The sequence below is a fragment of the Lepisma saccharinum genome, chromosome 24, assembly GCF_977018435.1.
Source record: "Lepisma saccharinum chromosome 24, izLepSacc3.1, whole genome shotgun sequence".
Classification (NCBI taxonomy): domain Eukaryota; kingdom Metazoa; phylum Arthropoda; class Insecta; order Zygentoma; family Lepismatidae; genus Lepisma; species Lepisma saccharinum.
In genome coordinates, this window is record NC_139252.1 from 19,440,479 (window position 1) to 19,465,369 (window position 24,891).

General features: G+C 35.7%; 2 protein-coding genes across 2 annotated transcripts in view; one reads left to right on the forward strand and one right to left on the reverse strand.

The window, feature by feature from the left end:
• The window catches only part of LOC145977953 (uncharacterized), a 470,846-nt gene that overhangs the window by 227,818 nt on the left and 218,137 nt on the right, over nucleotides 1-24,891 (reverse strand). The window lies entirely within an intron of this gene.
• LOC145978130 (uncharacterized) overlaps nucleotides 1-24,891 on the forward strand; it is a 71,253-nt gene that overhangs the window by 1,425 nt on the left and 44,937 nt on the right. The gene's annotated exons all lie outside the window — the stretch shown is intronic.

Genomic DNA, 24,891 nt, shown 5'->3' on the forward strand with positions numbered 1-24,891 from the left:
TGTGCTATTGTGTATCTACGAACAGTATATGATGACAACGCTGTTACAGTCAGATTATTAGTTTCGAAAACAAAGCACGCACCCATAAAACCTGTAACATTGCCACGTTTAGAGTTATGTGCTGCTGTGTTGTTAGCCAAATTGATTAGTGTTGTGCAGTCATCACTTTCATTGCATATAGACCATATTTTCCTTTGATCTGATTCCCAGATCACCTTATGTTGGATTAAATCAGATCCATCAAGATGGAGTACATTTGTTTCAAACAGAGTTTCACTCATTCATGAACTGACGAATCCTCAACAGTGGTTTCATGTGCGTTCGAAAGAAAACCCTGCAGACATTGGTTCTCGTGGTGCTTTCCCTACACAGTTGTGTGAAGCTCATTTATGGTGGAATGGTCCATCATTTCTTTACTTGCCTGAGTTGCCTATGCATGAATCATCTACAGTGGAAAGTGAAGAAATAAAAAAGGAGGAAAGAAAAACAAGGATTCGTGTGCTGTTGACTACAACCTTTGACACTAAGGAGTTATTGCAGCGATTCTCATTATTCTTGAGATTAATAGGTGTTACTGCTTGGATGTTTAGATTCATAAGCAACTGTAGAGCGCCTTCCATGCAGCGAAACGAGCAGATGTTGACAACCGAAGAGTTATCAGCTGCGACTGAGTTCTGGGTCAAGGTCACCCAACGTGAAGCATATGAGAGCAAGGTAAACTGTTTACAAACAGAACAGGAGCTCCCCTCATCCAGTAAACTTCTTTCGTTGAGTCCATTCATTGACAAAAATTCTGTGCTACGAGTAGGTGGGCGTTTACACAATGCTGATGTGTCTTCAGATAAGAAACATCCTATAGTGTTAACCAAAAATCATCCGTTTACTGAACTGTTATTGAGACATGAACATGTGAAGAATCTCCATGCAAATCCGCAACTGTTGCAAGCTATTGTGACCCAAACATATTGGATAGTTGGGCTTCGAGATATGGTTCGTAGCATAGTGAACAAATGTGTTATTTGTAGACGTGTCAAGGCTATTACAGCTAAACAATTGATGGGAAGTTTACCGCCTCCTAGAGTAAACGAAGCGAGACCTTTTGTTAACACAGGCACTGACTTTGCAGGTCCCATTTCCATCAAGTCTGGATTTTTGAAATCACATAAAATAATCAAGGGTTACATTGTTTTGTTTATATGTCTTTCTACTAAGTGTGTTCACATTGAAGTTGTATCTTCAACAACTACTAATACGTTTATTGTATGTTTGAGACGTTTCATATTTCGTAGAGGAAAACCTGCTAACCTGTATTCTGATTGTGGTACTCAGTATGTAGGAGCTGACAAACTATTACATAAAATGTATTTTTTGAGAGAACCGAACCATAGAGAAACTGTGCATAATTTTCTGACAAATGAAGTAATCAAGTGGCATTTTAACCCCCCTTCCTCACCTTGGTTTGGCGGAATTTGGGAAAGTAACATAAAATGCATTAAATATCATTTGAAACGTGTTGTGGGCAATGCTGTGTTGAATTTTGAAGAGATTTACACAATATTAGTGCAGATAGAAGGTTGTTTGAACTCTCGTCCAATCACAGCCATGTCAAGTGACCCCAATGATCTGACAGCACTTACGCCAGGGCATTTCCTGATTGGAGACAACCTACTTAACATTCCAGAAGATGATTTCACCAAGAGCAAGATTAACAGCCTGACGCGTTGGCAAAGGTGTCAACAAATCGTGCAGCATTTTTGGAGAAGATGGCATTTGGAGTACATATCTGGACTTCAAAGTAGACCGAAGTGGCAGAAGAGATTGCCTAACCTTCAAGTCAATGATTTAGTGTTGATAAAGGAAGATAACGTACCCACATTGAAGTGGAAATTAGGTAGAGTTATCGAAATTCACAAAGGACAAGATGGTTTGGTAAGAGTTGCAACTTAAAACTAAAGACGGTAAACTAAAGACGCCTATTATGAAGCTTGCACCTCTACCAATTGGGAAAGTGTAAATATGTAACCAGAAAGAAAATTTGTGTTTATTGTAATCTATGTATTCAAGTGTAATATGTTATTTTGTAAAAGGTAATAATTATTGTGTATGCTAATTTTGGAAGCTGATCTTCCAAGAGGGGCTGTGATGTTCAGAAGAATTGTCATTCTTATTAAGCTTGTTGCCATGCAGTGTGCGCATGCGCAGTGTGAGTCCGAGTAGAGTCGTGAGACGACGTACGTGTGTTGTATGCCTCGTCATATTCGTGTACATTTGTGTGGAACCCTTCATTATATTTAGTGTTATTTACGTGCTTCATGTTATTAAAGTATAAGTTAATCTGCATATATGTTTCATTTGCACCAGAGTGAACTGACATACGCGAAACCACACACCAAGGAACTAGGAAGCTAATCAGTTTGAAGATATTTTTTTTTAGAATGCATTGTTACTCAACAGCACCGTTATTTAATCCGCAATCGTAGTTTGTTTATGCGGGCTGTCTCGCGTATCAAATTCAATACGCGCCACTAAGGTTACAATTCAGTTGCAGGCAGGTGCCCCGGTTCGTAGGAAGTGCAGTGTCCTTTATTTTCAGTAAATAAATGTATCTTAATGTTTGTTTTTGCATTTATTTAATTCTGTTTATGTAAAGAATACAACATTCAACGAAAGAAGTAAAAATAGTTGCGTGTATTACTCATATAATGCAAATGTGAAATGGTAAATAGTTACGTCGAAATATAAACATTTACACGCAAATCTTGAGGTAACTATCGTTTTTTGCTTTTTTTTCAAAAATGCTTCAAATACATAGATTCTGATGATTTCCTATACGATATTAAGGAAGTAAATTTGTCGCAATCATTAGCGATTAACATCGACTTGATGCGACTCCGTTTGTTGATCTGGCAACGCCGCGCTCGATTTAACCCATACTGACTTTTAAGGTTGAGACGATCTATATACGTGATCTAATATTGTATAGTCAAGTTATTTAGTATTTCTTCCAAGTGATGTGGATTCATGTCTCTAGTCCATATTATGATAGCTCATCATTTGCACTTTACAACAATGCACTTAGTTCAGACTTTAGTGTAAAGTCCTGTCTGTTTATAATAAGAACAAAACCAACACTATGTAAGGTGGAATCAATATGACCTACACAGGAAGATATAGTAAAAGAAATTCGCAAATGTGACATTTGTAACTTTTATGGTCACATAAAGTGTGTGAGACTCGCTAAGGATGATAAAGGACCTCTTATTTGCTGAGACTGTGATGTGTAATCCATAGTCTTCTTGGGGATAAATTGTAACATGTCAAATCATTTATAATTGGTTTGTAAACAATGTTATTTCTTTCTGTAATCTTATATGCCATTATGTAAATAAAATGTCAGTGTGTCAATATATTTCTCTACCCAATATTGTGGTACTTTCTTTACAATTTCAGTTGCATTTTTTGATATGAAAGAAAAATATTATCACTAGGCCATATTGGGTACCCAATATGGCCTAAACGTTACTTCTTAATAAAATCTTCACTTCACCCATATTATTATTTGAAAATGTCCAGAAATGTTCACTCTTTTGAATCTTGCCACTAGTCTTACCTTTCTCACTGTGTAGACCATAGAAAACAATCGCACACCTTACGTAGGCCATATTGGGTCCAGGCACCTAATTTGAGTGACGGTTCATTACAGTCCCGCAGAATTAACTTGAGAGAATGGCCGCTCTGTGAGTGATGCAACTGCGCTCGAATTGGCTAGAGCGGGGGGCTTCCCGCTGTAACGGGCCAACGGAAACTCTAATGTTCGGGCGCGCGAAATGTTACCAACTGTCAAGTGCAGTGACTGGTGAAGAAAAAAGAAGTGACAGTGCATAGAGCTTTCTTTCTGATTTTTTATTAAAGGTAAAGAATAAATTGTTTATCCATTTATTGTGTAAGATAGAATACTTATAATGCTTATAATTTTCTAAGCATGTCCTCTTAATACAGTGATATTATTTCCGTTACACAATGTAATTATTTTTCAATTCTCCCATCTCCCGTTGTCAGCTGATTGCCCGTGATTTGCGTGAGAGCCAAGCGTTCTCTGTAGGTTGGTACTCCTGCAGCAGCGGCGCTGGCAGCAATTTGTCTCAAGTTAATTCTGCGGGACTGTAAGTCATGTTGTTTTTACTATCTTTGTTCATATAATAAATTTATTTACATGTCTCAATTATGAAATTGAAATTTTAATTTTTAAACTTTAAATGCTTCTTCCGCACATCAACCGCGCCAAGTGCATTCTCAAAGGTTTTGTTGAGGTATATTATAAATCTGCCATGTTTAATTCCGTTCATTAATTTCACTGTCATTAATTAATAGGTATTTGGCTGCCATGAAATATTAATGTAAATTTGGAGCACTTGACCTGGTACTTCGCACGTCCAACTTTCCCCATACCTCGAACAAGATACTATATTTGAAAATTTTCACTACCAAACTAATGCTTAAGTGATGCCAAAAATTGCTACGATACACTTTTCTAAACCTCTGCAAATATAGACTTCACAGAGATTTAAAAATATGAGAAGAATTTGATTGGGCGAAATCTACGAAAAATTGACTTTTCGCTCGCCATCTTGAAACGCTTGCACGGATTTTTTTTAAAATTCATCAGCACACTACTCATCCAAGGGATCTAGTACACTACATACTGTCAGCTAAAAAATCTACTAACGTTGCTTTAGTTACCATGAGCATAAAATTGGTGATTTTGTCCCATTACGACCACTATACCCCACCAAAACCATGTATTGTTACAAAGTTTTTTTTTTAATTTAAAAATGTATACTAGAGAGATTACTTAAATATACTGAGATTTTTGTTTTTCATTCTATGAAAACGTTTTGTAGGCAAAATACAGCAGAACTTGTGGTTTTGCAAAATAGCAAAAATCAGCTTTTCGCTGTCGTCTTCAACCTGTGCATTGATTTTCAACGCTTTAACATAATACTCCACAGTGTTTACCTGCTTATGAATTTCAGGGTAAAAATTCGATATTTACCTTACAAACTACGCAGATGTTAAACTTTTAGTTTCTTACGCTCCGTAAATGTAGTCCAAATAGAAATTTCGGAAATATAGAAAGACTTTTAATGTCTGAAACTTAGGAAAATCGATTTTGTGTTCCCAATCTTGAAATTCTTCGACTCATTTCGATGAAATCAAGTACAAGAGCATCATACAATTACATTCATTTATAGTTGATAATGACGTTCAAGCGGATAAATACATCGCACAAATATTGAACACATCAATAAAAAAGCTCAGAGCAGTAGGGGTGGGCGGTTGCCCCAATTTTTGCCACTTTTATCTTTCACTATGGCTTCTTAAAGTTAAGTCTTGTTAAGAGAAAGCAAACTGTCCTTGCCACCCAGTTTTGGCACCCAATTGCTGCTACTGGTTCAGAGCGTTCCAGGTGCTTACACGGCAAGCTGTAGTCACATTCCGCGGTGTGGATCTGGCTACAGGAGAACAACGACCACTATGGTATTGTATCTGGCAGGAGCGGCAAGTGCGTTGCTTAATCTTGTCATCTGTTAGCTTATTGAATACTATGGCCATAACAAGCTAGCTACGCTTATTAACATTAACATACGTTATATTCCACACACTACGATTACGCGCGGGAAATAATATTACGTTTTATTTGTGACTATAAATCACAATGATTAAATTTCCCCCACTGTCCTGATATACATATATACATACATGCTGAAAGTAACAATATGCATGCTTTTATTAATTACGAAAATCATCAAGGCCATTCTCCTTGGGATACAGTGGAATTATGATGATGCTTAGTGTTTATTTTATGGAAGGAATTACACGCACTATCATAGCTGGTTGTAAATGTATTAAAGAAGACATTTCTTCTTTAACAAATTATCCTGCTGCAAGGCAATTATAATCACTTGGTAATAATATACAGTAAAAGCTGCATATCCCGGAACTTCTATAAGAAGGAAACCTTTAAATACGGAAAAAAAAGTCCCCAGAACGGACCGATTTTATACCTGAAAATGACCTGCTTAAGGCGGAAACCTCCTTAACGCGGAAACGGAACACCATTTAAAGACCAACAAGATGTTTTTATTCTCAGTAAAACGGAATTTTTTTCCTTTATTTTTTTCGCTCGCAAGAAAACAATGCAATACTGTAAGTGGCTTTGTCTCTTTGTTTCTTTCTTTTTCTTCTCTTTTATCTCAATCTTTCTTCACCTCTCTTATTCCATCTTTCAATCTTTCTCTTTCCCTCTATGCACATCGCGCTACAACGACAGAGGTCCCGAGTTCGAAAAGATACATAAGTACGTACTGTACGTTCTTACAATACTGTAAAAAGTGTACCAACATGTTGTATAGTTACATAATTGTAATCTCTGCTATGCTTATTGCGACTGTATCGCATTTTTAATCATGTACGTACATGCATTAGTACTCTTCATTATAAGTAAAATGCAAAATGTAAATCTGTCTTTCCATTATTTCCTGCAGTGCTCTATACTGTATTTAAAGTCAAACCTGTATAAGAAGGAAAACTGTTAAAACGGAAAATTTTGCTCGGAACCATCATGTTCCGGGATATACAGGTTTTACTGTAATAAAAATTTAAGTTCCCTTAATTTTTCTGCTACGAAATTTTGCAACGGTGAACAAACTTCAAGACATTACGTAATCGTCTTATCTAAAATTTCAATAGAAGTGCCTCTCATTTTCTCTTTTGTATAGATTCGTATACATATCCAAGACGGATTCATTTTAATTAGGTTGATTTACATCATGTGTTTATTTTTTAAAAATCACTGATTTAAGTATATTTATAGAAATGAAATAATGTACATAAGTAATTAGTAGATATTAGAATCACATTTGGTTAAAGTACATTAATCTCGTAATCATTCAATGATGTTTATTTGGCTCAAAGGTAGGAAAAGCAAGAGAAAAAGGATGAAGGTTATACGAAAGGAAAATGTAATATGTAAACTGTAATTTATTACACTTAAATTTATCTTGATTATAAAGTTCAATAATTTTTATGAGCAAAAGTAGCAAACATTTTGTGTAGAATAATATACAAAATACTAATCATGCTGAAGTGAACGGTGAATAGTGTCATTATCATTAAGCTGTAAATAAATATGGTAGCTGATATTTTCTAAAGGATCATTCAAAATTCAGCTACAAAGACTAAAATATTTTAAGCTACAATTATATAGTACATCCAGAATGTTTTTGTTTTCAGTGGAAGAAAAGTTACTGAAATTATTATAGTTTCGTTAACACATTCATACAACTAACTTTTCCAAAGTAGATACATTATACAGTATCAGAAACTGAAAAATGTATATTTACATATATGCATTTATTTTCTTTAATCAAACTGTTCAAACATTTTACAAGCCCGTTTACAAGAAGAAGACCTTTCTATAAAGAAAGGTATATCTATATGTACCGTGCAATTTTAAGCGTGTTTTTTTTTAAATCCATTAAAAAAATTCCACGGTTTAAATTAAAAATACGTTATCGTTTTTTAAATAACTAGGTAGAAATCATGACTTTTATCCACCCTTTTAATATAACTAATTAAGATTGCATGCTACATATATAGCTAAAGCTATATTATTTTCATTTTTATACGGCGCAGACTCCTTAGCATTGGGTTAGCAGCTATTTGGAGGTGCTGCTTTAAAAGAACACCCTTCGCTCCTTCTCATCATGGATTCGCTCTTTACGTGCAGTTCCAACCTGCATAACTAGTGGAATGCAAAGTAAATCACTCAGTGTTGGTGTATAGGTTAATAAAGCAGACATTACACAACACATAATCCCTTCACTTAATGTGCTGTTTGTGCTTTAGTGCTATCTGGCGCATCATAACATGGCGTTTTCCAGTTTGTTGTTTCACTGTGGCAACCTCCTGCGTTTTGCATCCGAAGTATATGGAAGCTCTTCTTCTGAAACTTTGCGCAAAACAGTTGAGAGACGTGCAAATTCAATGTGAAAATATGATTGATGAAGTTAAGATTTTAATAACGTTTTCACGATGACACTAAATTCTTTAAACAGCGCAAATAAATTTCTTATAAATTTGAGAGCTTTTTTGTAGTTCACTAGAGTTTCCTTTGCACTGATACTTTGTTTAAATGATTCAGATCAATGGCAATTTTTTCAAGAATTTGATTTGTATTTATTGTTTGGCACAGATGGAAAGAAATCCGTCATGCATTTGAATACTGGGTGTATTGATTGATTGATTTGCTTCATTTCACTTCGTTTCTAAATGCAAAGATGAGTGATGATATGATGATAGTGATGAATAGACACTCATCCATGCCCAGGCCGGGATTCGAACCCAGGAAGCCTGGCATCGTAGAGCGATGTGCTAACCACTTCTCCACGAGGGCAGGCGAATATCGGATGTAAAATAAACATATTCACACATGTAATTTGATTTCATTGCACTGTATTAACTATAACCGTTATGTGAAACTGATTGTTCAAAATAATACTGATATAACACGTGTAAGGAACGCTAGAACTACAGGGTGATTCATATAAAACTGACACACTTCATTATCAATGTATGCGAATAAGGAAAAGCTAGCAACACGTTATTACATCGGAATTGTACCATAAGTAGGGTAGTTTAATAAACCCTTACATTACATGCTTAAAGCACAGCTGAGTGGGCAGGTTCCTGGTCGTTCGTTCGGGTATGATGTTGCCAATACCGGTGATACCGTTTGTGATTCTCTCGTCCAGTGCCCGAGGGCGTGTAGCGTACATACCTCACAAGAAGAAGTCAAAGAGGAATCAAGTCAGGTAATGTCGGTGGCCATAAGTTTCAGGAAATAATCCGGTCCTCAAAGACAATTTGGATCAGCACTAACAACTCATTTGGAACACGTGGAGTCATTCTGTTGAAAATTTCCTTGGCACAGCTATGTCATTCAATTTCTCAACACACACCATGAAAATTTGTAGCGTTTACTGCATTTTCACAACGACTGAGGCAATATGGCGACGGTAGCTACAAAATCCCGCACATCTGCGTAATCTCTTGTGAACATTTGAATTCTCCAGATGGCTTAAGTCATGCGAGACTAACACAAGAATTACGATGTACAGGAGATGGACAAAGTCTAATGTGTTTGTGTTCGTCTTGTGAAGTAATTGTGCTGTCTAATGTGTTTGTGTTAAAATAGTCCCCCGTTCGGATCTCCGGGTGGGGACAACTTTGGGAGGTCCCTGGACTAAGGATAAAATCTACGTTAGGAATAAGGATATTAAATTAGGCACCTGAAATGTTCTGAGCCTTTACCGGCCTGGGGCATTTCAGTGTACAGTTAATGAGATAGTTAAGTATAAATTAGATGTAGTAGCTGTCCAGGAAGTTAGGTGGCCAGGAGTAGGGAATTGTAAATCTAAAAATTATACTTTTTTCTATGGTGGTACTGAAAATCATAATTTTGGAACAGGCTTTTTCATAAATAATAGTATTATATCGGCTCTTAAAACAGTAGAATTTGTTAATGATAGGATATCATATGCAGTTTTACAGGGTAGGTGGTGTAAAATTATTTTAATAAACATACATGCACCAACGGAAGATAAAGATGATAATACTAAAGATGATTTTTATACAGAGTTAGAACAGGTCTTTGATACATTTTCTCAGTATGATATGAAAATTCTGTTAGGTGACTGTAATGCACAGATTGACAAAGAAGAGACATTTAAACCCACGATTGGTAAAGAAAGTCTTCATGAATTAAGTAATGATAATGGTATAAGATTGATTACTTTTGCAACCTCAAAGAATTTAATTGTGAAAAGTACCACTTTTAAACATAAAGATATCCATAAATATACGTGGTCTTCTCCAGATGGTAAAACTAATAATCAGATAGATCATATTCTCATTGATAAGAGAAGGCATACTAGTATAATTGACGTTCGTACACATAGAGGTGCTGACTGTGCATGTGACCATTATTTAGTAATTGCTAAATTAAGAGAAAGACTCTCAGTGATAAATCATAAGCAACAAAATCTAAAAGTTCTAAAATTTGATACAGGAAAGTTTACTGATGAAAGAATTAAGAAAGATTACCAAATTAAACTGTCAAATAGATTTAATATTTTGCAGGATTTAAATGATGATGAAAATATAAATGAAACAGACGTAAATAAGGATTGGGAGCACATACGTAATGCAATAGAATCAGCAGCTAAGGAAAGTATAGGATATCATAAACCGAGAAAAAGTAAGCCATGGTTTGATAATGAATGTCATAATCTAATAGAAATATGAAATCAGGCTCGACTTAGGTGGTAAAATAACTCTGATGATACAAATCTAAACAATTATAATAGAATAAAGCGAGAAGTTAACCGCACGTTTAGAAGTAAAAAAGAGATTACTTGAAAAGCAAAATTAACGAAATTGAAACAAACAGCAAAAATAAAAATATCAGAGATTTATATAAAGGTGTAAATGAGTTTAGAAAGGGGTGGCAACCTAAAGTAAACTTGATAAAAGATAAAGACGGTGATTTTCTAGCTGACCCAAGCGATATTCTAAATAGATGGAAGAACTACTTTAATGACCTTTTAAATTTTCATGTAGGAGATAAATCAGAAGTAAATGAAGTCCACACAGCAGAACCTTTAGTTCCAGAACCTAACTTGACTGAAGTTAAAGATGCTATTAAAAGGCTAAAGAATAACAAAGCACCTGGCATTGATTTAATACCAGCTAAGTTAATTAAATATGGTGGAAATTCATTAATATGTCAAATTCATAAATTAATTTGTTTAATATGGAATAAAGAAGAAATCCCTCAACAGTGGAAAGAATCCATAATTGTTCCTGTGTTTAAAAAAGGTGATAAAATGAACTGCAATAATTACCGTGGAATTTCTCTACTCTCAACAACATATAAAATATTATCTAACATTCTTTTAACAAGACTAACCCCACATGCTAATGAAATTATAGGTGATTATCAATGTGGATTTAAACGTAACAGATCAACTACAGATCAAATTTTTCACATCAGACAGACACTTGAAAAAAATTGGGAATATAATCAAAATGTCCATCAGCTATTCATTGATTTCAAAAAAGCATATGATTCGGTCAAAAGAGATAAATTATATAATATATTAGTAGAGTTTGGAATACCTAAGAAGCTTGTTAGTATGATAAAAATATGCACCAGTGAAACAGAAAGTAAAATTCGTGTGGGTATTAATGTGTCTGACAAATTTACAATTCATGATGGGTTAAAACAAGGAGATGCATTATCTCCATTGCTCTTTAATTTTGCCTTAGAATCTGCTGTAAGGAAGGTAAAAGAAACTAAAGAAGGACTAAAATTAAATGGTGTGACTCAGTTGTTAGCATATGCAGATGATGTAGACTTACTGGGGGATGATGTGAATACAATTAAGAATAATGCTAAAATATTTTCCAAAACTGCTAAAGAGATAAGTTTGGAAGTTAACAAAGAGAAAACTAAATATATGCTTACAGGCCGAAAACAAGTGTTAGGTAATAATCAAAATCTAATTATTGATAACAACTCGTTTGAACCAGTTTCCAAATTCAAATACTTAGGAGTAATATTAACAAATGAAAATTATATTAAAGAGGAAATAAAAAGTAGGCTTAATTCAGGAAATGCATGTTACTTCTCTCTTCATAAAGGTTTGTATTCTCGTTTAATATCTAAGAAACTAAAAGTTAAAATATACAAAACAGTAATTTTGCCTGTAGTATTATATGGATGTGAAACTTGGTCCCTTACATTGAAAGAGGAACATAAATTGAGAGTATTTGAAAATAAGATCCTTAGGAAAATCTTTGGACCTAAAAGGGATGAGGAGACAGGTGAGTGGAGAAGGTTACATAATTTAGAACTACATAATTTGTATTCATGTCCAGATATTATTAGAATAATTAAATCAAGAAGACTTAGGTGGGCAGGCCATGTGGCACGAATGGGAGAGGAAAGAGGAGTTTACAGGATTCTTGTTGGGAAACCTGATGGTAAGAGACCTGTAGGAAGGCCAAGACGAAGATGGAGGGACAACGTTGAGATGGACCTAAGGAAAATCGGTAGGGATGGAAAAGAGTATATAGAACTTGCTCAAGATAGGGAAAGATGGAAGGTCTGTGTTGCTGCAGCCATGGACCTTCGGGTTTAAGAAGGCTAGGGAGTTAGTTAGTTAGTTAGGAGATGGACAAAAATATGGAAACACCTGTGAACAAAAGCCGGAATGCTGTAGCTAAACGGCCTGCAGTCTCCGAGGAATGGAAAAATACAAGTCCTCGATGGTGAATAATGGGATCTTGCACCATTCTTCATGCAAAACATGGTAACAATCCTTCTCAGTGTCCTTCTGTCTCTGTCACTCAGTGTACATTTTCATCCACGCAGGTGTTTATCTGATGATGTCTTTCCGGACACACTATTATGTTGTCATGATCTTGGATAGAGTCCCTTTGGATACGCCAAATAACATGGCTACTTTGGTAACAGAGGACCCTGCAAGGCGGCACCAACAGTTTGCCCTCTTTGAAACAATGTCAGCTCCGACGTGATTCAGTATCAACTGCACTGCACATTATCTACAATGCAACTGTCGACTCCTGCCTGTCCGACAGGGTCCTTCCTATCTCACAGCGCAAAACAAAAGAATGTCGCACCGCGTCCGATTTCAAGTGGGAAAATTGAGTCGATATCACCCTTTTCGATATCGTGGTATTTCCATATTTTTGTCCATTCCCTGTATTTCTATCGAAATAAAAATTGAATGAAATGTGTTAGTTTTGTGCGGATCACCATTTATAAGTTTCAATGCTGTTCCAGGGAAGAAAGTCCAATATTGAATGAATGCCTTGCGTTCAACTTTAAAATATATATATATATATATATATATATATATATATATATATATATATATATATATATACATATATATGCTCATTAGATGCTGGTTCTTTAGTATGGCAAAAGTAATAAAATTACAATGTTAAAAAATATGAGCATGTTACAGCTGACAGCATCAAACTAACGAGAACTGTGCAAATGCACGAAAAGAAAATTATAATTAAAAAGTATGGAATAGATTGAAAAGTACACGTATATGCACAGAAACTTGGATTTTACTCTGTATTCAGTGAGACTAAATTTTGGTTTCGTTACAAATGCATATATTTTTGACACATTAATTCTTCCTTTTACCACAAGTAAAATTGCTTCGTATATCCGAATTATAATTTAAGATAGCATGCAATAATACCATCATTGATTAAAGTAATGTTATTAGGTTTTAACATTTATAAATTATGAAAAATTCTAATTGGTTTTTACAAAGTTTAACCACTTGCGACAGTGTATGAAACACTCGAAAGCTTTCACTGTAACATTTAATTATGGTCGACAACTATTAATAAATACATCTAGACGTAGTATACACATATTTTAAAAATGATACTTACCGAAAAAAGTAGACACCCGGGCAATTATCTACACTATTTGTACATCCAAATGCCGAACACGACCTTACCACGTTCAACCCACTTAAGCCTGGATAAATTGTTAGAAAATACACATGCCAACTATTAATAGCGAAGAAACACTTAATAAGACATTCATTTATAGCACTGAATGCATAAATATGGTGAAATTATGTTTCTTTTTGTTCTATATGAAAGCAAAAGGGCGAGTTAGCTTATGGAATTACCACGTTTCCTTCCAAACTTCCCTGGAGACACGAATCGCAAAACGGCTTCACTTTTCGTCTTGTTACAGCGAGCGTTCCAGTTCTTTTTGTAGTTCAATGATTTAGACAGAGGAAGAGTAGGCGGAGCAGTTGAATATTTGAGACGATTAAAGAGTGACCTGACAGGGAAATGTGTAGAATGGAAACCAGAAAGAAAACAATCGGAGAAACTGATACAAGTACCAATTCAGAACATTTTAATACTAGTATTATCGTTTTTTGTAATAATATTTTGTTTTGCTTAATTGATATCTAGTCAATACGGTGCTAATCGGTACGTGAGAGACCCGGGTTCGATCCTCGACGTTGTACAATCCTGAAGTTTTCCTTGGACGTGGCTAATCACACCACCTTTAAATATGACCCAAATCTAGTACGTGTAGAGCTCTACACCTTCGCATCGAAATTAACAGAGGTCAATTTTATTTTTCGAACAAAAACAATTAAATACGAGAATTATTGATATTTTCTCAGGGTTGTTAAAGGTTCAGGAATTTTAAATAAATTCAATTCCGGTCTAGGAGAGAAAATCAGAAAGCGTAAATGGTTTCTGGACCGTAAAGAACCTTTCTATCTATAAAATATTTCAATTCGGTCCAGGCACCTTATTACCAGATCAATTTAAATATTGTCCAGGAACCATTTTTAAATTAAACAAAATGTAACTTGGCTCGAATTTAAATTGTGCGAGAAAATAGGTTCCCTTCCTGTTACGAAACCAAATAGAACCCTTTAGAATGTATGGATTTCTGGATCCTTAATAATCCCATGGTTGTTAATTTACAGGGATTGTAATTAAATTCAATTCCCTTCCGGAAGAGAAAATCAGCAAATGTAAATGGGTTCTAGGCCGTAATGAACCTTATTATTTATAAAGTATTTATTTCAATTCGATCCAGGAACCTTTTTTCCGGATCAATTTAAGTTCGGTCCAGGAACCTTTTTTCAATGTAACAATACGGAACTTGGACCGAATTTCAATTGTGCGAGAAAGAAGGTTTCGGTCCTGCAGCGAAACCCAAAAGAATAGAACCCATTAGAATTTATGTGTTCCTGGCCTTTAACAACCCTGTATTTTCTTTGTATTTATGCCAGCCTTCGTGGCGGAGTGGTTAGCACATCGTACTAAGACGCCAGGGGTCCCGGGTTCGGATCCCAGATAGGGCATAGCTGTTCTTTGTGTGTCCCTTCTTCAGTTTCATCATATCACATTTTACCCTCATCTTCGTGACGAAGCCAAAAACCAGGTTAAAATACAATAAAAATTAGAGCAATGAAACGTGGGAAGATGATGAAGGGAAAATAGTGTAAGTCTTCGGTACGAAATTTCATGGCATGGAACTGACATGAAGTTTTACTTTATTAAGCATAATAATAGTATCACTGAATACTGTTATTGTATTCATTGTTCTGGTAATATCCGCTGTAATACCACGTGGTGTCATTCTGATGAGTAGCGCCATTAACATAATGTCTGAATTGGGGAAGGAAGCTCGTTCCGGCCGACACTTTTAGGCCCGCAAAGTCATTGCCTATTTTTCTTAGAAGGGCCGTAACTTGCCACTTAAAAGCCGCACGTGTGGGTCTCGAAACGAAGCAATTTTCGGGGCCCAAAACACAATTCTCCATAAAATACATCGGGTGTTCATCAAAGCCTTCTTGTTGCGACTGTCTGCGCAGTTTATTACCCGGAACACTTCTTCACAAGCGTTGCAGACTTTCTCCCCGCTTAATGCTGCAACACGAGACCCTCTAATGACGTAGTTCATTTCCTGAGAGAGGTGGGCGGTCGCTGCCATCGGCATCCGCACTTCCGTTGTAATTAATGGCCATTCATTGTCTTTATTCAGGTTGCGTCAGCGGTTTCCCATTTCGGTACCCTTTTGTTTAACACCGGGCGAGGCTGCTCTTTCGGAAGCCGTGATTTGAAGGCACCTTGTATCGGCTCAGATCGTTCCGTGTCCAATGAGGGAATCTCCTGGTATCTGGCGAGAGCACTTGCTACATAATAACATCAGCTGAGGTTCTTCCCCCAAGAATTCCGCACCAAGAGTCAGGCATTGTGAGATGCGAAAGTTTAGTCTCTAAATGTATCTTTCATAGTCTCAATCACGAATATTAATAATAAGAAAATCATTTATGTCTTACTTCCTGCATGCCGGAATAAGCAGGAAGTTCCGAAGTTAAAACAATCTATCTTTCTTTAAAAAATGACTGCACAATTATGGAAGTTTTTCTGTTTATTTCCAATTCCAGTGTATTCATTAATTCAAAATTATTTTCTTATGGAATACTTTAAAGCGTCTAAGTGCAGGTTCTATTTTCCTACAAGATTAATACACCTTTAAATGCATCGGCGGCGCAAGGATTAATCATCTAGGAGTGCTGAGGGGGTGCGAAATGGAATTTATGTGGTGCTATGTTGAAAATAAAGAAAACATGAAACATTTATACAAACTTTAGACACTACATCAAATACAAATCATCTTCTAATAGGCATAATTATGATAATATGCCAATGAAACTGAAGTGACTGGCAACATATTTGGTTGATTTTACCACAGCAATCACACATTTAGGAATTTGATTCATGAGATTTTACGTCCATTGCCTGCCAGTTTTGGAAATTTGAAAGCAACAGCTTGTTGAAGGCAGCCCAATGACATAAAATTGTGTATTACACTCCAAGAAGGTGGCCATACAGTGCAAGAATTCGGACACAAGTTACAGTCTTATTGAACTATGTAGTGAAATACAAAATAAAAATCATACTTTCTTTGCATTTAAAAGCACATTTTTCGAACCTTTTGCATTACAGCTAATGGAGATACAACATTCAGTTATTAATCAAATTTAAATACATTACACAGGTAACAACAACTGTTGAGTGTTCAATTTGTGTGCGTTGCTTATAAAAAAGGTTCTATGTGCAACCTGAAGTTTTGCTGTTTGTAAAAGAAAATACCAATACATATAAAATCATGTAGTCACTTTCATGTAATTCTCAAGTTTTACTTTCCTGAAAATACTGCATTGTTTTGTTTAGCATCTATCCCTAACCTAGGCCCGTACCCAGGGTAAGGGCCATAGTGGCCATGGAATCCCCCCCCCCCACCTCCACCTGTGAAATATTTAAATGTGATCCTATAAAAAGCTTCAAACATCGATGATTTTTCAAATTTGTAAAAATTTAAATTTTGTCCTTGCTTAAATGCATTTGTTTATTGTGTAGAGTGTTAGAAGTCTGAAGTGTGCTATATTGGGTAGTTTTAGTTTTATAACCATTCATGCAAGGCTAATAGATGTCCCGATTTACCCATTTAGTCTGGACAGTCCATTCCCTTTAATCCCTGCCCCGGCATTTTTTTTATCTGCAGTCGTGATGCGAAAATGTCTCTCTTCTTTTGTTAACTCACTTTTAGACACGTTATTTATTAAATAATAATTACTGATACATATAATTTAATTTATAAATATATTAGTTTTCTAAATATAGAATTATCATGACTGTTCAATGGTGCTGGTATAAGAAAATTAAACAAAATTTGAAAACTTCGTTAATTTGCGAAACACAGAACTATTCTAATACTTCGGAGAACTGAATGTAAACTATAAGCACTAAACTGTACGCCGTGTGACACCTTTGTCTCTAAGCGACTGCGTGGCTGATTGTTGGGAATGGGGGATATCGGTGATTTGATTCCAACCCCCTCTTAATTCGGACCATAATGTTGCAACTCTACAATTGTGGGTTTAACTCTAGCTGCAATATTAGCATTGCATTGGTGGTTACATCTAATACTCCAACAGCATTTCTCCGACCAACGTAGCAGGGTGGTTAGCACAGCACACGCTACAATGCCAGGGGTTTAGGGTTCGAATACAAGCCTGGGCATGTGTGTTCTTTGTTAGTGTGTTCCTTCATCAATTTCATCATATCATCGCTCATCCTCATCGTCGCGATTAGATAAACTTGGCAGAAAAGCAAGGCAAAATAACCTAATTCAATCAACCTCAAAGCATTTCTGAACTACTCTTCGTTCCACATATTCGGATCTATCCCCCCCTTAAAAAACCTATATACGGGCCTTATAGCAACATATGAAACTTTCAAAAGATAAAACATGAATGCAAGACTAGTGTAGGTCTGAAATATTATTGTTAATTATTAACAGAAAGCAAGAATTAAATAAAATCTAATAAAAAATATTTAAACTTTTTAACTATTTTATAAATTCATTCATGTGCTTTAAAATGCAATGAAAGTATGATTTTTATTTTGTATTTCACTACACATTTTCAGATTTGGTCCTCCCTCAGAAAAATCCTGGGTACGGGCCTCTAACCTTCCTTCGGCCCCAGAGGTTGCTTCTGCACTATCCTCACAAACGAACTGCACCATTTCTTCACGAAGTTTTAGCCTCTTCGTTTTCGTAATAGGGTGACGATATGTCCCGGTCGTCCCGTTGATGTTATTTTTTTAAAAAAAAACACTATTTGTCCCGTTTTATAAAAAGTCTAATGCCCGGCTCACTCAACCATCGTTAAAGCGTTCTTAACGAGCTAATAGTTAACGCATCACTAAAATCTTAGCAGCTTTTTAAACTTTTAATGTTCGCTCAAGCGATTTTATACGCCCGTTAACTAATGACATATTAGAGGCGTTTTGCTTTGATTCCTTGCTATTCTCATACTTTGATACGAGAAAGGCAACATTTTGATTGATTGCACCGTGGACAGTAGACTGTGCATAAGCGCGTTCTTCCGAAACATTTGTTTTGGGCTTTTTTGTATGAAATCCCAGGAACAACAATAAATAAAGTAATGTGTAACACATAAATGTTTAAGAAATGAATGATAGTTAGGTAGTCCGCACACTGAAAATGTTATGTATTAGGATTAACAGTTACATTGTAATTTCGTAAGTTAGATTTAAATGAGTGCCTACCGACTGCCAATACAAGATCATAAATATATAAATAAAAACTACTGTTCTAGGTTAGGTAATCTGTTTGAAGTTTGATAAATTTAATTATATTAAAATGGCATTTCAAAAGAGGCCTAAAGGCGGAAATGAACGTGTGTTTGCTATAATAATTTTCCTCAACAAAAGAGAACATTTCACGAAATGTACACCATGCATAACTTTACTTGCTGTGCCGTGGCAATTAAATAATATGTAAATATTGCACGTCACTTCTTTTGGCATTGATGTGAATGTGACACTGCAAACAAGAAATCTACTGAAATATGTAAATGGAGGTTACATTATTTAAAAAAGGCATGCGATATTTTGTGTTTATGGTTAGAGTGCATTAAGGGTGGAAGCCCAATATGCATTTTAAAATAAATCAAGTTCGTATATTTTTGGCTCGACAGGCAAAATTAATAAAATTTGAATAATGTGTGATGATCACGATGTCATTATTGACAAAACTTTAAAAAGTACATTGATACAATATTTCTCATTTAACTTACATGTGATTTCTGATGTACAGTACGAATTTATAATATGAAATACCAAATGGGAAAATTATTTTTGATGTAGAAAGAAATCGAACACATTATTGGCGATGGTATGCAAATAATGTGTTCAAATCGGTTTGGGATAACCTTTCAACACAACAGCTGGCATACGCAATTTCATCATCTTATTTCCGACATAACACAACCCGCTGTTAAGCACTTTAATGAAGCAAAAGAGTGCCTTTAGATTTAACGACGACATTAGAGGTCTGTTAGCCTTAACAAAGGTTTGAAAAATGCATCGATATCCTAATGTAGCGTTAACTTGATTTAACGCTTCTTGAAAATTTAACACGCGTTGAGCGAACCGGGCATTAGAGTTAGCTTGGAAATAAAGTCCAAATTTGAGACATTTCATTATAAAAATGCTGATGCAATATTTAAACTAACCTTTCAAACACTTCACAACAATGAAAATGTTTGATTTTCGTCGGGAACGTTCCAGCAGACAGTACTTTACTGTTGTATTGTCTTGTGTGTGTTCCGTTATTTGTAGAGCAGTGAATAAGCATGGTCGAAAAACTTACATGTGGTTCCAATACGGACATAGAAAAAAAAGATAAATACTTCAGCGTAGGACGAACGTGAAAGGTTAATCGGAAGATAACATAAACACTATGTAGGCCTAAGCCACACCGAGATTATAGTAATTATTGCCTTTTATTTCATTTATGTTTATAATGTAGCTATCACTCATGTGATCCATTTAATAAATTTAATGAATAATAATAATATTGTTATAATTAGGCCTAACCGATTATTAAGGGGGGGTAAGCTGATGTACTTGGGATGTCCCGTTTTCGGGCCAAAATATTAAGGTCACTCTACTCCGTAACAATTTTTCAAAAAGTCTCAGATGAGACATATGTTTACTAACAAATATAACTTGCATTAAAAAATGTCCCGGGGACGACAAGATGATGTTCGGACAAATTGTCATTTGTATTTTCTTGATGCTAAACACGCATCCGCAGTGTTTGTGCGAGTCTAGTCGAGAGACGACGTGCAGGAGTTGTACGCCTCGTCATTTACCTGTATATTTCTGTGGAACATTTCAGTATATTTAGTATTATTTACATTCATCGCGTTATTTAAGTATAAGTAAGTCTCCATATATGCTTCATTGTGCCAGAGTGAAACTGAAATACGTGAAACCACGCATACAGGAAATTGGAGCAGCAAAGAGAGTTCGCGCTCGGCATTCCGACATGCTGCACCCCTACACAGATGATTTCTTCTGAAATTTATGTTGCAGTGCGAATTCGAGAAAAAGGAAGAACAAGTAAATAAAAAAGGAACTAATTCTCATAAAACATAAAGCCACTCACTGAGGTGTAGGCAATTGTCGCAAGCCACAAAAAAGTCACTTAAAGAAACAATTTTTTACAACAATGGTGACGAAAGATTAACAACTGAAGCTGATCTTTTAGAGACTGCCGCCAGTACAGGGAATCAAATGCAGTATCCCTTTCAGACTAGGATTAATAGCTGGTCTCTTGCATACAATATTAGCGGTCTCATATCAATACTTAACATTCTGTGCTCAATATGACGTCATAAAATTATGACTCAGCAAGATTAATAGTGTTAACGGCAGAAAATAGGTTTTGAAAAATGGGTGCTGAAGAGGGTGCGGAAGAATATTTAGAGGTGTGCATGCAAGCACCCCTTCGCAACCTCCTAGCACCGCCTCTGTTTTATTGCCTGTCACAATATTTATTGGATGTTTATCATTATTGGCTTTATGTTAATCAATTTGAAGTTAAGAAGTTACCATTATTTGAAACAGAAAGGAGAATTTATTTCTTACAAACAACGCAACTTTAATTCATATCTGACTCTTCGTTCATGACATAAAGGAATTATTTTTTTCTTATTATTAATGTTGATTTTACATTAATACATTTTGTAATTAAAATTACTAAAAATACAGCAATATTTCACAAAAACAAACCAAAAGTCAATAACTGTGACATGCTCAATAATCTGATATTGAACCATTAAAGCATCGTTGCAGAAAGCTTTGTCAGGCCGACAGAATACACAGGCAGGGATCCAATCCTATTTTCGGGTTACAGAAGCTTCGCGAAGGAAGTCGTAACTTCGATGGGCTCTAGGAGAAGGATCCAGATGTTAGCAGCTTGACCGAAACGAATGTTATTTGCAGTATCAAAGGATCAGCGGGTGTCCATGCAGAATATGTAGGCGTGTATTTATGTGTGTGTGTGTACGAACGGCAGAGGGGAGTTTCTTTCAAGCGACGGCTACGGTATTGTATTACCCTTAGCTTAAACACCGATACTCATTATCCAGGTATTTGCACTAACGCCGAGTGTGTTTTCAGCAGGAAATTTGAAATTCTGTATGCTTCTAAATGAAATTTCATATTTCCGGGACTAAGAACGTTAGAGGTACAACTGATACCTCGTTTTGTTCAGTATACTTTGGGGTTTAATCCTGAGCGGGAAAAGAAATCCGTAAACAGTTACAAGAAGAAGAAGAAGAAGAAAGGGGAAAGTAACTATTTCTTTACACGAAATTTGAAATTCATCGGGCCCCCACGCAGGCTACGCCAGGACGTGAATCTCCAAAAGATACCCGCATGATGCTTGGTATGTTTGCCATTGATGTGGAAATATTTACCCACATATTGCTAATGCTTTCGGAGAAAAAATGTTTGCAATGAACTAACGCCGAGCGTGTTTTCAGCGGGAAATTCGATATTCTGCATGCTTCTAAATGAAATTTTATATTTCATATTTTATATTTCATTTTATATTTACTAATTGTTAATTACATACCTCTATACTCATGCAGAACTCAAAACATATAACTGTCGATCATTATCCAAGTTACAGTATATTAAAGAAGTAACATACTACGAGAAAAAGATGCTTGTGACACAGGTGCTGTGACAACCTTGTCACGGCCCGTCCTTTAAGGGTGAGGCGAAATATATGTATTATTGTGTGTATTAAAATTAGTAAGGAAGTTTTCATAAACCTGGATAGAGGCACATCAACGGCGTTGTTACTTGCAACACGTTCTGAGAAAACTTATCGCAGCCAGCGAGTCTCATGGCTCTACTACAAAAGGAGATGAGGCAAATTGCAGTGACGAAGAAGGAACGTTTCAAGACTGCAACAATTTACATTTTCGCATTTCAATTTCAATCTTCACGTCATCACGTGATTTTATAAACCAATGAATATTACATGGAATTTATATTAAATAAATTAAAATTTATTTTTAGTGTTTACTTTACTTACATCTTATGGCCTGTATAAGATTTTGGTTTCTCCCTCCGAATGAAAGAAAGGTATGGTTAAGGTAGAAGCCAATAGATGGCACTGATCAGAGGTTACGTCATTCAGTTTGCCGGTTGCATGTAAGAATCATGAATCGAGACACTCCACTTCCAGATGGCACACGCTCAAAATCATAATCCAACAGGGGACTTAGACGCACCTAGTGGTGATGGTTTAATTTATTTTCTTTCGTAGAGAATTAGTTTAATATTATTTTATTTTGTAGAGTTGTTCGTAGTATTATATCAATTTGCTTGTTGATCTTTACCGAGTGATCGTCATTAGAGACAAATAGAAAAAGGGGGGGGGATTTAACATAGAAATATTATTTTAGGCAATCAGGTACAACATGGATGAATAATGATACCAATTAAATAGTCAGCAAAAGAGGAGAAAGTCAATTATTAGTTAAGGATAACTATTGAAAATTATCTTGTTATATATATATATTAATGTTATTGTTGGTCATAATTGTTAACGACAGTTTATATGTGTGTGTGTGTGTTTGTATATATATATAAAATATTATTGTTCTAATACCAAATTTAAATGTTGTTAAATAAACTGTCATCCATTCCTATTCAATGCATTTTATATTCTAGTAATTAAAAGTAGTGCAATCAGCCCGTTTGACAAACCTCTTGTGGTGAGCTGAAGTGGTGAGCTCGCCTTAATGGATTTCTATCGTAAGGCATGAGCTCTATTTGATAGCGCAGTGTTGCTAGCTCCTTACTCGAAAAAATCACCAAGGTTTTTGGGGTAACCTAACCTAAAAACAAGGAGCTGGCAACCTTTTTCTCGCAGTGTTGCTAGCTCCTACCTATATTTTTTTTTTAGTTGACAAGGGGCTAGAGAGAGAGAGAGAGAGAAAAACTTATAGCTGGGAACAGTAATGAGCGAATGCGCCATATCGTAATTTTCCAACTCCCGGGGGGCCAATGTTTGTATATCGCGACTTTTGTAAACCTCTCTCTCTCTCGGGGGAACGACGTGCCACGCACGCACACACACACACACACACGCGCACGCACGCGCGCGCGCGCACGCGCGACCAAAATTTTTGAATTTACGGCTGGAAAAATGTTTTTCTATGACATGTTTTCGTTCGAGGCAAATTCGTAGGTAGATATTGTTAAATAAATATTAATATTGTAAATATATATATTGTATTTAGTTTTTCGGTATCGAAAAGCGACTGTCATATTGTATTTGAAAAAATATTATGCTTTTGCCTGTGGATATCTAGAAAAACGACAATTTCGTTCTTTTTCCCTCTCTGTATTTTATACGGAAAGTATCTCCCGTCAACTAGAAAGAGTTGCCAACACACATGCTATTGTAAGAGAGATGGATGACTGGGAGGGGCAGCATTTCTGGCTATTCACAGTGACGGATGTACTTCCTGTTTTTTTAAAAGCTAACAATAATAATGTTGACGCAATAACGCAAATTCAACAAATACGTATGTTTGGTGGCAGAGAAAAAATACAATGAATTTTCCGGTTATTTATTTCATAGCCTTGATAGTTATTGCGTGCGTCACAGATTGCCATCTGCCGTATGCTTGGTGGCAGAGAAAAAATACAATAAATTTTCCGGTTATTTATTTCATAGCCAGTTAACAGCATAGGTAACAATGATACGATGCATTAACTTGTGAATTTTCGAACACAACACGTAAAATGATGTGGCAGAAATGTAGGGGGGGAGAATGTTCTAGAGAATTTGGTTCTTGGATTTCTATTGGTCCACGTTGCGTTGGCTAACATATCATTTTTGACGTTATTAGAAAACCGTATAAAACTTAAAGCGCTGGTGTAGAAAGTTGTGTTTTATTTTCAGTGTTAGTGAAGAACATTTCTACAGAATTTCTAAAAGTAAGTAACTTTGTTTCTTAGCTTGCTTAGTCTATTTTATACACAGTAAGGCTAATCTGGACTGGACCTACAGTTTTAAAAACCACTTATACCCCCACCGGGTATCGAATTCTTGATTACAAGACTTTCGCTGTGCTAACACAAAGACTATTGGAAGTACTGATTGATTTGATGTTTTAAGTCCATTTTATGCACAGTAAAACTAATCTGGACTGGACCTACAGTTTCAAGAACCACTTATGTCCCCACCGGGTATCGAATTCTTGATTACAAGACTTTCGCTGTGCTAACACAAAGACTATTGGAAGTACTGATTGATTTGATGTTTTAAGTCCA